The sequence below is a fragment of the Mustela nigripes genome, chromosome 1 (genome assembly GCF_022355385.1).
Source record: "Mustela nigripes isolate SB6536 chromosome 1, MUSNIG.SB6536, whole genome shotgun sequence".
Classification (NCBI taxonomy): domain Eukaryota; kingdom Metazoa; phylum Chordata; class Mammalia; order Carnivora; family Mustelidae; genus Mustela; species Mustela nigripes.
The window spans coordinates 5,899,774-5,910,081 of NC_081557.1; positions in this window are offsets into that span (position 1 = coordinate 5,899,774).

Below are 10,308 nucleotides of genomic sequence, written 5' to 3' on the forward strand. Positions count from 1 at the left end.
AGACAGGAAGCTGAGCCTGCTGGGAAGGCCTCTCCGAGCCGTCAGCCCCACCCCTGCAGGCTTCCCCACCCCAGCCACTCCTGAGTCCGCCACCGCCCCGTCCGATACTTCCCTCCGTGATCACACCTGCTGGGGTGGCGCCTGGCCTGGCCGCTACAGAATACTGGAATCAAGCTGAGTGGGTTTGAGGGACCCCAGACCCAGGGCTCAGGCCCTCTGCCTCTCGCCCTTCCCTCCCAGCTGGAGGCCAGGCAGCCGTCAGTGCTGGATGTCCCAACAGGGGACAAACCCAACAGGTGCCCCTCCCAGCTGCTGTCTTCAGGGCCGCGAAAGGCTTCACCTGTTCCTGGGTGTCACGGGCCCAGAGCCAACACGGGCCCAGAGCCCAGGCCAGCCGTAGCCCAGCTGGAGGATCAGAAGCTCCAGACTTCAGTGTCCTGGAAAGAGAGGGTGCCCTGCCTTCTCCCACAAGTCCCCCAGAGGCCAAATGGATGGTTTTGCTGCAAAGCAGAGCTCCGGCTAGAAGGAAGGAGAGAGTAGGAGGTGGGATGTTAGCGGACCACTCCTCCCAGGGTCTGTTGTGTGCATCCACCGAAGGCTCTCATCCCGCCACTCGGGGGAGATCCGAGAGATCAGGTCTGGCCCAGGGAGCACCCAGGTCCCAGTCTTTCCTCAAGGAGGGATTTTCTGCCATGCACTCTGGCATCCCAGGGGACTTGGACAGGGGAGATGGGCTTCCGAAACAGAAGGGGTGCTTGGAAACCATTTTCTCTGCACTTAACTCTTCTGGACCTCACAAGAGCTCCGCGGAAGGCTGGGCATGGCTTATTACACACTGTTTGAGAAAGTGACTCCTAAGATACCCATCGCATAGCCGGCCATTACAGCCTCCCCGCCCGAACCAGGGTGCCAGGCTCCAAATACGTGCCCTTTCTTCTAAGCCACCAATAAATTAAACCTAAAGGCCCTACAACCCCAAGTTGGGGCCCAGGGCAGGGAGCCAATGGGAGCAAAGGAAATGCCACTGATGACCACAGTGGGGTGCGTGTGGCCCAGGAAGTGGCCAGTCGGTAATTGCCAGGGGCGAGTGTGTCTCCAGGGCCAAAGCCCGAAGAGAGTTAGGTGGCCAGAGACCCTGTACTCCTGCAGCTACCAGGCAACCTGGGGTCAGTGCAGGGCCCAGCGCTGCCAGCCTTCAGCTCCCAGGTTTCGGGCAGACTCCGGAGGAATCACTCCCTGGGAAAGAACTGTCCCCTGGTGGAAGGAGGACCCCAGCCAGGCTCGGGGGTACTCCCTCAGGTGCTGACCACAAAGGGACATCATACCCCACGTGAGACAGACATGACAACTGGAAGGTAGAAATCCTGGACATTGGGATTTCCGACAGTCCAGAGACAGATGCACCAAATTTGGGCGTATCGCTCTCCAGTGTGTCACTAGAGCCACCAGCAGCTCTTGCCTCCCCACTGCCACCCCCCACTCCAAGCTTCCTGCTGGCAGGGAGTCTCCCCCTTTGTATGTCCCCCTCCCTGTCTCACCCCCACCCCCCAGTGCCTTGCCCCGCACTGGGCACTGCACCGGTGATCAATAAATGTTGTCCCCTGATTGGAGTTTGAGAAAAAAGAGTAAAGGGCAGTGAGGTGGGAAGCTGGGAGGTTAGGAGGGGGGCCTGGGTTCTGGGAACCAAACAGGATGTCTCAAGTTGAGCTCCAGAGGAAAACATAGAACAACTGGTTGCCAGGGGCGCTCAGAGAAACCTGGATGTGGAGCTGGCCTCACGGGAACTGGGTCTGACAGAAGCTTCTGAGCCCCTTCCTTGCTGCCCTCTGCAAACCCCTCCTAACCCCCCCCCTTTTTTAAAGAATTTATTTATTTATTTGACACACAGAGAGAGATCACAAGTAGGCAGAAAGGCAGGTAGACGAAGAGGGGAGGAAGCAGGCTCCCTGCTGAGCAGCGAGCCCAATGCGGGGCTCGATCCCAGGCCCCTGAGACCATGACCTGAGCCAAAGGCAGAGGCTTTAACCCACTGAGCCACCCAGGCGCCCCCTCCTAACCCTTTACTGTGCTCAGTCCCACTTCCAGGCTCTGGGAATTCAGAAGCTCCTCCCCTGCTCAGAGCCCTATGGGGCCCTTCCCGCTACTGAGCCTTTTGAATTTTCGTCTCAAGACATCGTGTTTGGTCAGGGGCCGAGGCCAGGTAACAGTACGGTCAAGGGTCACCGTCCGGAGGTGGGGACTCCGAGCAGGGCAGGCAAGCATAGGCAGGTCTAAGACGGATCTCATTCCCATTTTACAGATGAGGAAACAGGCTTGCCCAGGGTCAGTGATTTAGTACAGGGCAAAGGGCTGGGACCCAGCTTCCGTGGAGCTTCGGGATTCTGCCCTCCTCCAAGACAGAAGCACGCATTTACTTAACCTCTCAGCAATAATTAACCGCGCCCGAATGGACCAAGCACCAAGCGCCCCCCGCCCCCCCCCCCCCCCCCCCCCGTGGATGGAAAACAGCGTGATTGACAGGAAGAACGCGCCCTGGGTGCCTCGGTATCTAACTCTGCCCCGCCCTCACGCGGCCTTCCACCTTGGCCTTCAGGAAGAGGACGTCGGGCGAGACGAGCCGCACCTGGCCAGCAGGCACCGCGGCAGAGCAGGGCGCGAAGGCCGGCGTTTGGCTCGCCAGCAGCCGCCAAGTCCTTTCCTCGGCCAGAAACGTTGCTCTTAGCAGCCCTAGAGTCGCAGCGGCTCTCTGTGTGAGTTTATGGTCTGTCTTCCCCACCAGACCGGAGCCAAGTCAGCCTTGTTCGCCTCTAAATCTCGGGGGGCCAGAACAATGCCTGGCCCGGAACTGGCACTTAGGAGATGGATGTGGAATGATTGATTCGTAAGACGCCGCCCGCCCGAACAGTTCCTCTGAGTTTGTGCGGCTGGGGCGGCGCAACCTCCATCGCGGCCGCCAGGGGGCGAGCACGCCCGTTCCCAGGCACATGGCTGGCCCCGTTCCTGCGGGAGGCCACCCAGGGACCCTGGGCACTCCGACCGCCTGCACCCGGCCTGGTGCCAGCGTGGGGAAGCCTCCCCTCAGTGGGGCCCTGGGCCCGTCCTGCGAACGGGAGTCCTGCCAGCAGAGGTTGGGAAGGGGATGCGGGGAGCCAGGGCCTCTGGAGTGGCCCAAGAGGGGCCCTGGGAGGGGTGGGGAGAAGGCGGTCACTGAGCCCCACACCATCACCCTCCCTCAGGTCCGCACAGAACATTCGGTACCGGCTGGAGTCTTGTGACCCATGCCCCCCGCCCCCCGTGGCGCGCAGTTTAACACACACAAGCATCCTGACTCATGGGGGTGCACATGGAATTTATGACACCCTGAGGGCCACGGTCTTGTACAGAGAACCTGGGCACCCCCAGCTGTAACAGGAACACTCAGAGTGTTGGAAACACCTGGAGACTTAGCCGCTCCTGCCCTGTATGGTGGGACCCCGTCACACACACACACACACACACACACACACACACACACACGGGCTCCTCCTCTGAGCCGTACCCTGACAGCCATCCGTAGATCTGCCAGCTCAGAGACATTCCCTTGTCACCCTCCCAGCCTCTCAGGTTGAGAATGTGACTCGGTGACACACATCCACGGGCACAGGCTGACACGGAGACATGGCGAGCGCTGCATATTAGGTGACACACACCCACCCAGCTAGCACTGCCAAGTGCTCTGCTCAGTCGCGGCACGTGGGCTTGCTTCTCACGCTGCACAGGCATAGGAAGTGTCCACGCGCGCACACACGTGCACACATATGCGCACACACACACACATTCTTTCACACTTCTGATCATGCTGAAGAGGTCCAAGTCCTGATCCCGACTAATCTCACTCCAGCCTGGGCCTATCCCTGCCACACTCAGCCATTCCAGGCCATGGTGGACCCTGGTGGGGTCTGGAAGTTGCTGAGGAGACCCCCGTGGGGGGTGTGGCACCCCCACTGGCCAGGAGGGAAGCAGAGGCTGGAGGTCCCGGGCGGGGCGGCCTGAGCTCATCAGATTCCAGCCTGAGTGATTCACGGGAAGCGCCCCGGGAAGGATCTGCGAGGGTGGGGGGAATGACCCAGGGGCTGGGGCTTTGGGGGCCCGGGTTGGCTTCAGACTGGAAAGCATCTTGGGTCCAAAGCAAGCCTCTAGTGCGGGAGGGGGCTTCCTGAAGGGTGGCCCAGCCTGAGGGGTGTCTGCAGGGTCTGGCCCCTGGGAGGGGCTCAGGACACGGAGCTGAGCCCGCAGGATGAGACAATCGGCCACTCCCTCCCTCCCCACCCCCGGGCCTGGGCCCCTGACCCTAAGCCTTCCCAGCCCCAGCAGCTGGGTGTCTTTAGCAGGGGTTAGGCCAAGGGTGGGGGGCAGGGGTGGGGTGACCTTCACGGCCATCTTGGCCCCTGGGGCCTTCAGACCGGCAGCCGTACTGGACCCCAGAGACCCTGAAGGGCGGGAGCCGGCTGGCCCAGTCGGGGCTGACAGGGTTACAGACCCTCGCTGCCCTGCCAGGCCAGGCTTCTGCCAGAGAGAACACAGCGCCACGGATGTTTTCCTGCTGAGATGGAGTCCTCGGCTCCTGCCGCCTCCTGAGCCCCCTGCCTCCCCGGAGGGGCTGATGCTCGGAGGACCCGCTCCTGCAGGGTGACAGGAAGACAGGATAGGGCTGGAGGCAGGACCGGGGTTGCAGGAAGTGCCTTTCTTGGAACTTGGTACCAAAATAGCCTGTTCTGTCCCTACTCTAGATCTCAGTGTCCCACGGGGGAGAGATAAGTGTCACCAAGGAGACCCTCACCAGGGAGGGGCCTAAGCTGACCTTAATCAGGCTTTGGCTCACCACCCCTCCCCTCTCCTACCCAGACCAGCCCCCACCAAGCCTGCCTCAGGCTCTGCTCTGCTTTGAAGTCCTAACATAAATATCATGTCTGCTTGGGTTCCCCTTCCCGGCCTGGTCACAGCCCCCAGACCTGGCTCCCACCCCAGCCAGCCCTGGGGGTGCGTACGGGGGGGGGGGGGGGGGGGGAGGCCTGGACCACCCAGGGAAGGGGGCGAGCCAGAGACGCTGGAACAGCAATTGGGAGACAGGGCAGGCAGCAGAGGCAGAGAGGGAAGGCACGGAAGTAGGCAGACAACAGAGCGACAGACCCGAAAAACCAACAAGGTGGCCATCCTGGGGACAGGAGAGGAGACAGAGAGACCCCAGAGGGTGACAGGAGCGCAGGAGATGCCTGGCTGCAGAGAGGGAGGAGAGGATGAGAAATAGTGCCGAAGGCCAGTGAGACTCCAGAGATCCCTGGGGCAGGGAGGGGGCAGGAAGAGAAGGGAAGCTTCCAGGTGCGGGGGTGCAGACTGCGACGCTGACACTGGGGTAGCAGAGAGAAGGACGCGATGGAAAAATAAACATCCTGGCAACAGAGTGACGGAGCATCCTCACTTGCTGGGGCGCGAACGGGGTCCCCACTAGACAGGATTTGCAGTGCTGAGACCAGAACGCTCCCCAGCAAACTGTGACAGGTTGGTCACCCTCGGCAGCAGGCTTCTGCCAGATGCCCCAAGGACCACAGAGTCCCCACCCCCACAGCCAAAGAGCAGCAGAGGAAGGACAGGAACAGCAGAGGCCAGGGGAGCAGCTGTCCCTCCTGGGAACCCCAGACTCGGGCAGTCCCTGCTCTGCCTCCACCCTGTGACCCAGGGCCAGCCTTGTCCCTCTCCGAGCTGGGAGGACACTGAACAGAGGGCAGGGCTGGGCTCTTCTAGCTCTGCGCTGGGCTCCAAGATGCCCATCGTTGCGGGCAGATGTGGCCAGATGTTCAGGCCAGGCATCTGGCGGGAGAGGGACTGGGGCCCCAGCTGTGCCCAGGTTGGGCGATCCAGAGGAACCATACGTTGCTCCCCTCACAGCTGTGGGAGCAGGTGTGGGCCCGTGGGGATGCGCACACATCACCCAGCTGCATGGGCCTTCAGCAAAGCCAGCCCCGGGCAGGCACATACACTCATGGACACACTGCCATGTACAGACACCCAGGTACACCCACGAGCACGCCCAGTATCTTTCTGTGGGGGACGCCACCCTCCAGCCCGCTCCAGCTGTCAGAATCCCTTACCCCCAGGGACCAGGCCTGGGCACACCACTTCTTCCTGGGCTCCCCCTTCCCCAAGCCTCTCCTTCCCACCCTGTCCAGTCCCCAGCGCCACCCGCCTCCCCGCCCCCGCGCTCCCATCCAGAAGCACAGAGGGTGCGGCCCCAGCACGTGGGGAGGGAAAGGAGACCAAAGTCGCTGCCCTCCCCCCAGACAGCCCTCCCTCCCCACTTCTGCCCTGGGACCTCGCCCACCTCCCCGCCGTCCGTCCAGCAGCTCCCACTGGAGACCAGGCGCCTCCTGCCCACCAGTTGCCTGAAGGCTGGGGCTGTTTGGGAAGAATTTGGAAATGGAGGGAGGTGGGGGGATGGGGACCAAAGAGAAAGGAGAAAAGGAGGTGATTTGTACACAAAGCAATGTGCTGGCTCGGCAGCGGGCGTGCCAGGGCTCCAGGACGCCCGCCCAGGGGGCGCCCCCCAATCCGATCAACACCCCCATCCTGGCTGCTCCACTGGGCTCTCTTCAGGCCAACCCCTCTGCAGGCCGCCTTCACCCCCGCCCCCACGGGCCCACACATTGCGTCCAAAACCACTGTCTGGTTTGTCCCAGTAGCTGGAAGACCAGGCTCCTCCTGGGGAAGTGGGCTTCTGTTTTCAAGGCCGTCTGGAGGTGCGCTCTTGCCGTAAGGGCCACGGTCAGAGCCAAGAACTGCAGCCTCCGAACCCACACTGAGACCCAAACTTGGTGTCTGGAGCTGTCTCCACCTCTGGGAGGGAGACGCAGAGGCCTTGGGCCCCACCCGAGAAGACAGACCAAGGGAGCATCACACGTGATCCCTGCCAGTGGTCATTCCCAGCGGTCCTGCCATCCTACAGTCCCGAGTCGCATTCTGAGACCGCCATCCATCGTGGTGTGGCTCACTGCGAATCAGCCGTTCTGCCTGAATCCCTGTGGCCAGCCATGCCTCTCCACATCTTCTCTCGTCCGCACACGCGTACACTTAGCCGTCTGTCGGGCCAGCCCCTTCCTCCTTCCCCCACCCAGCCATTACCCGTCTGTCCGCCCATCCGGGCACCCACCCGTTCCCCACCTCCCCGCCCGGCCGTCCACGTGCGCGTTCCTGCGTTCCCGCACGCGGGCACCCTCTACCCACCGCCCATCCTCCAAGGGCTGACTGCATCCGTTAGCATTTCTCTGTGCTGGGAGAAAAGCAGGAGGAGGCAGGCTGGACGCTACTGGCTGAAAGAGTAAGAGCCCCGCAACCAGCCCCTCTCTGTCCGCTCAGCCCCGGATCCCCGATGTTGTGCCCACTGCCTGCCCGTGCCCACTAGGGAAGGAAGTTCCTAGGCTGCTCCACTCCAACTCTCTCAATCCGGACAGGGGAGCAGGGGAATGCTGGGCACCCAGGTGCGGCTCCAAGCCTCAACCTCTACCCACGAAACCCTTCACTTTGTTGGGGTCAGAGGTGCCCGGCTCATTTCCACTCTTGCCCCCTCCTGGCTCAGCCATCGTCAGCCCAGACAAACCATCTGGAATTTGGCCTTTGACCCTCTTCCTCCTGCTTCTCTTGCCTGCCCCCCAACCCCTCACCCCAACCGAGGCTGGAGTCCTGACCTCTGATCTGACCTGCCTACTCGCCAGCCAGACGGCTCGCAGCCTCCCCTCAGACGCCCCAGCACGGGCCATTGCCCGAATCATGACTGGGCCCGCCACACCCTTGGATCCGGCTCTGGCCAGCCCCTGAGGAGCCTCCAGAGGCTGCCTCCCCCAGCCCGGCCCGCCCTGCGGCCCGGTTCTCCAGCCAGCTCCCGCCCCTCTCCCAGACTATTGCAACAACCTCCAGTCCCCCCTCCACCCACCACACACCAGCCCCAGGGAACTCCCATCATGCCTCCTTCCCTGGGTCCCCGCGACAGAGGCAAGTGTTTTAGGGGTAGCTGATTGCCTTCCAAGCTGGGCTGCTCCCCGCTTTCTGACATTCCCTCCTCACTACCGATGGTCCCTCCAGAAGCCCCTCACTCCAGTGGGGTCCTTTGTAGTCTCCAAAGGCATCTGGAGCTGCCCACCCCAGCGCTCTGTCTAGGCGGTGCCTTCTTGCTGTCAGGCCTTCCTCTGTCCTCACCTCCCGATGCTGTGCCCAGCTCTCCGACCACGCTTGAGAGCTCCTCAGGGCACCGCAGCCAAAAGAGAATTGGAACGAGAATCAGACAGCCTCGGTTCTAGTCCCAGCCCTGCCACAGATGAGCTTGGAGACTCCCTGGGCCTCAGTGTCCCTACCCGCAAAAAGGTTTGCTGCTTTCCAGGGATCTCCCTGCTCTGAAATGGTCTGACTTCTGGGGAAGGCTGGGGAGGTGTGGGGACTAGGTGGGCTTTGGCTCCGGAGAGCATCCTGGATTCCCCCAGCAGGGCCCTGGGCCAGGTTCTTCATTTATCTGAGTCTCATTCATTCATTCACTCATTCGTTTGTTCGACAAACCCTACTGAGCAGCATCGATGGGCCAGGAACTTTCCAGGCTCTGGGGATACAGTAGGGAACGAGACAATGATGATGCCCTCATGGGGCCCACAGTCTCCTAGGGCAAGAGTCTCCACAGAGGGCATAACTAACATTCAGCAAGCTCTTGAGACACTTTTGATGGTCACAACTGGAGGGATGCTACTGGCCTCTAGGAGGAAACCAGGCTTTCTGCTAAACTCTTACAATGCACAAGGCAGTCCCTACAAGAGGTGGGCTTGGACCTGGTGAGTTTCACATACAGCTTCGAGGCCAGAGTAGTTGGAGCAGAGGGGTGAGTGAGAGTGGGGTAAGAAATCGGGGGGGGGCGCAGACCACATCACCCTGAAGGCCATGGCCAAGATGTTGGCCTGTCTTCTCAGTGAGATGGAGGCCCAGAGGTTCTGAGCAGGGGAGTAACCAGATCTGTCTTGGGTTTTAAAGGGATCCCTCTTGGCAGGATGGGGAAGGCAAGACAGAGACCAGAGGAGAGGCTGTTGCAAGAATCTGGATGGAAGGGGCCCGTGGCGCGGGCCAGAGGCGGGGGGCAAAAACGGTGGCAAGAAGCAGTCCGATTGGGGCGCCTGGGTGGCTCAGTCGTTAGGTGTCTGCCTTCGGCTCAGGTCATGATTCCAGGGTCCTGGGATCAAGCCCCGCATCGGGCTCCCTGCTCAGCAGAGGGCCTGCTTCTCCCTCTGCCTGCTGCTCCCCCTACGGAGAGTGTGCTCTCTCTCTCTCTTTCTCACTATCAAACAAATAAATAAAATGTTTAAAAAAAAAAAAAAAAAAAAAAAGAAGCAGTCCGATTGCGGCTCTATCCCGAAGGTGAAGTCAACAGGATCTGCTGAGAGACTGGATGTGGAGTGTGGGGGGAAGAGGATGATCTCAAGGCTCTGGGCCTGAGCCAAGGGCAGGATGCACTGCCCCATATTGACCTTCCTCTCACGAGAAGGGGGATAATTCTATAGATTTCACAGATGTAGACCTTAAAAGAAGGTACTGCCAGGGATGTAGCAAGCATTTCAAGAGCCCTGGTTCTCAGGGGGACTGGCTGAGTCTGCAGGGCCAGCCCCGGCACCGGCACCGTAAGGTGATTAGCAAAACTGCTCTGGTCCCCACCCCCAGCCCAGAAGATTTGCTCAGAAGACTAAGGAACATTAGCCTCCTGCCTTGCTGCTGACAAAGCACATTTTCAAACACCATGAGCTGTGATACAACAGCCTTGCTCAGCTAAAAGGCCCTGACCCATTACCCCATTTTGTAGATAAGACCAACGGAGACCCAGAGAGGGTCGGCGACTTCCCAGCAGTCACACAGCACATCAGGGGCAGAGCACTGAGGGGCAGATCCTCTCTTCCATGTCCCCGCCCCCCCCCCCCCGCCCCCCCCCCCCCCCCCCCGGATCAAACTTCTGCTAAGAGTGGAGAGGGTGTTCATGGGTTAATCTGAGAGCCCGCTCCCCAGGGACCATCCTGGATGATGGGCTCAGTGCACATGCCTCCAGAGGCCTCCAAGAGGGGCGGGCGGAGGGACCCTGGCCAGGCCCACGCAGCAGCCTGCAGGGAAGGCTCCACACATGTGATGCCTGTGTCACACACACATGGATGTGACATTGTGAGCTTCACGCCCATACATGGCTTCTCCTCAGCCGTTCCCCTCCCAGCCAGCCCTGCTCCCCCCCCCCCCCCCCCCCCCCCCCCCCCCCCCCCC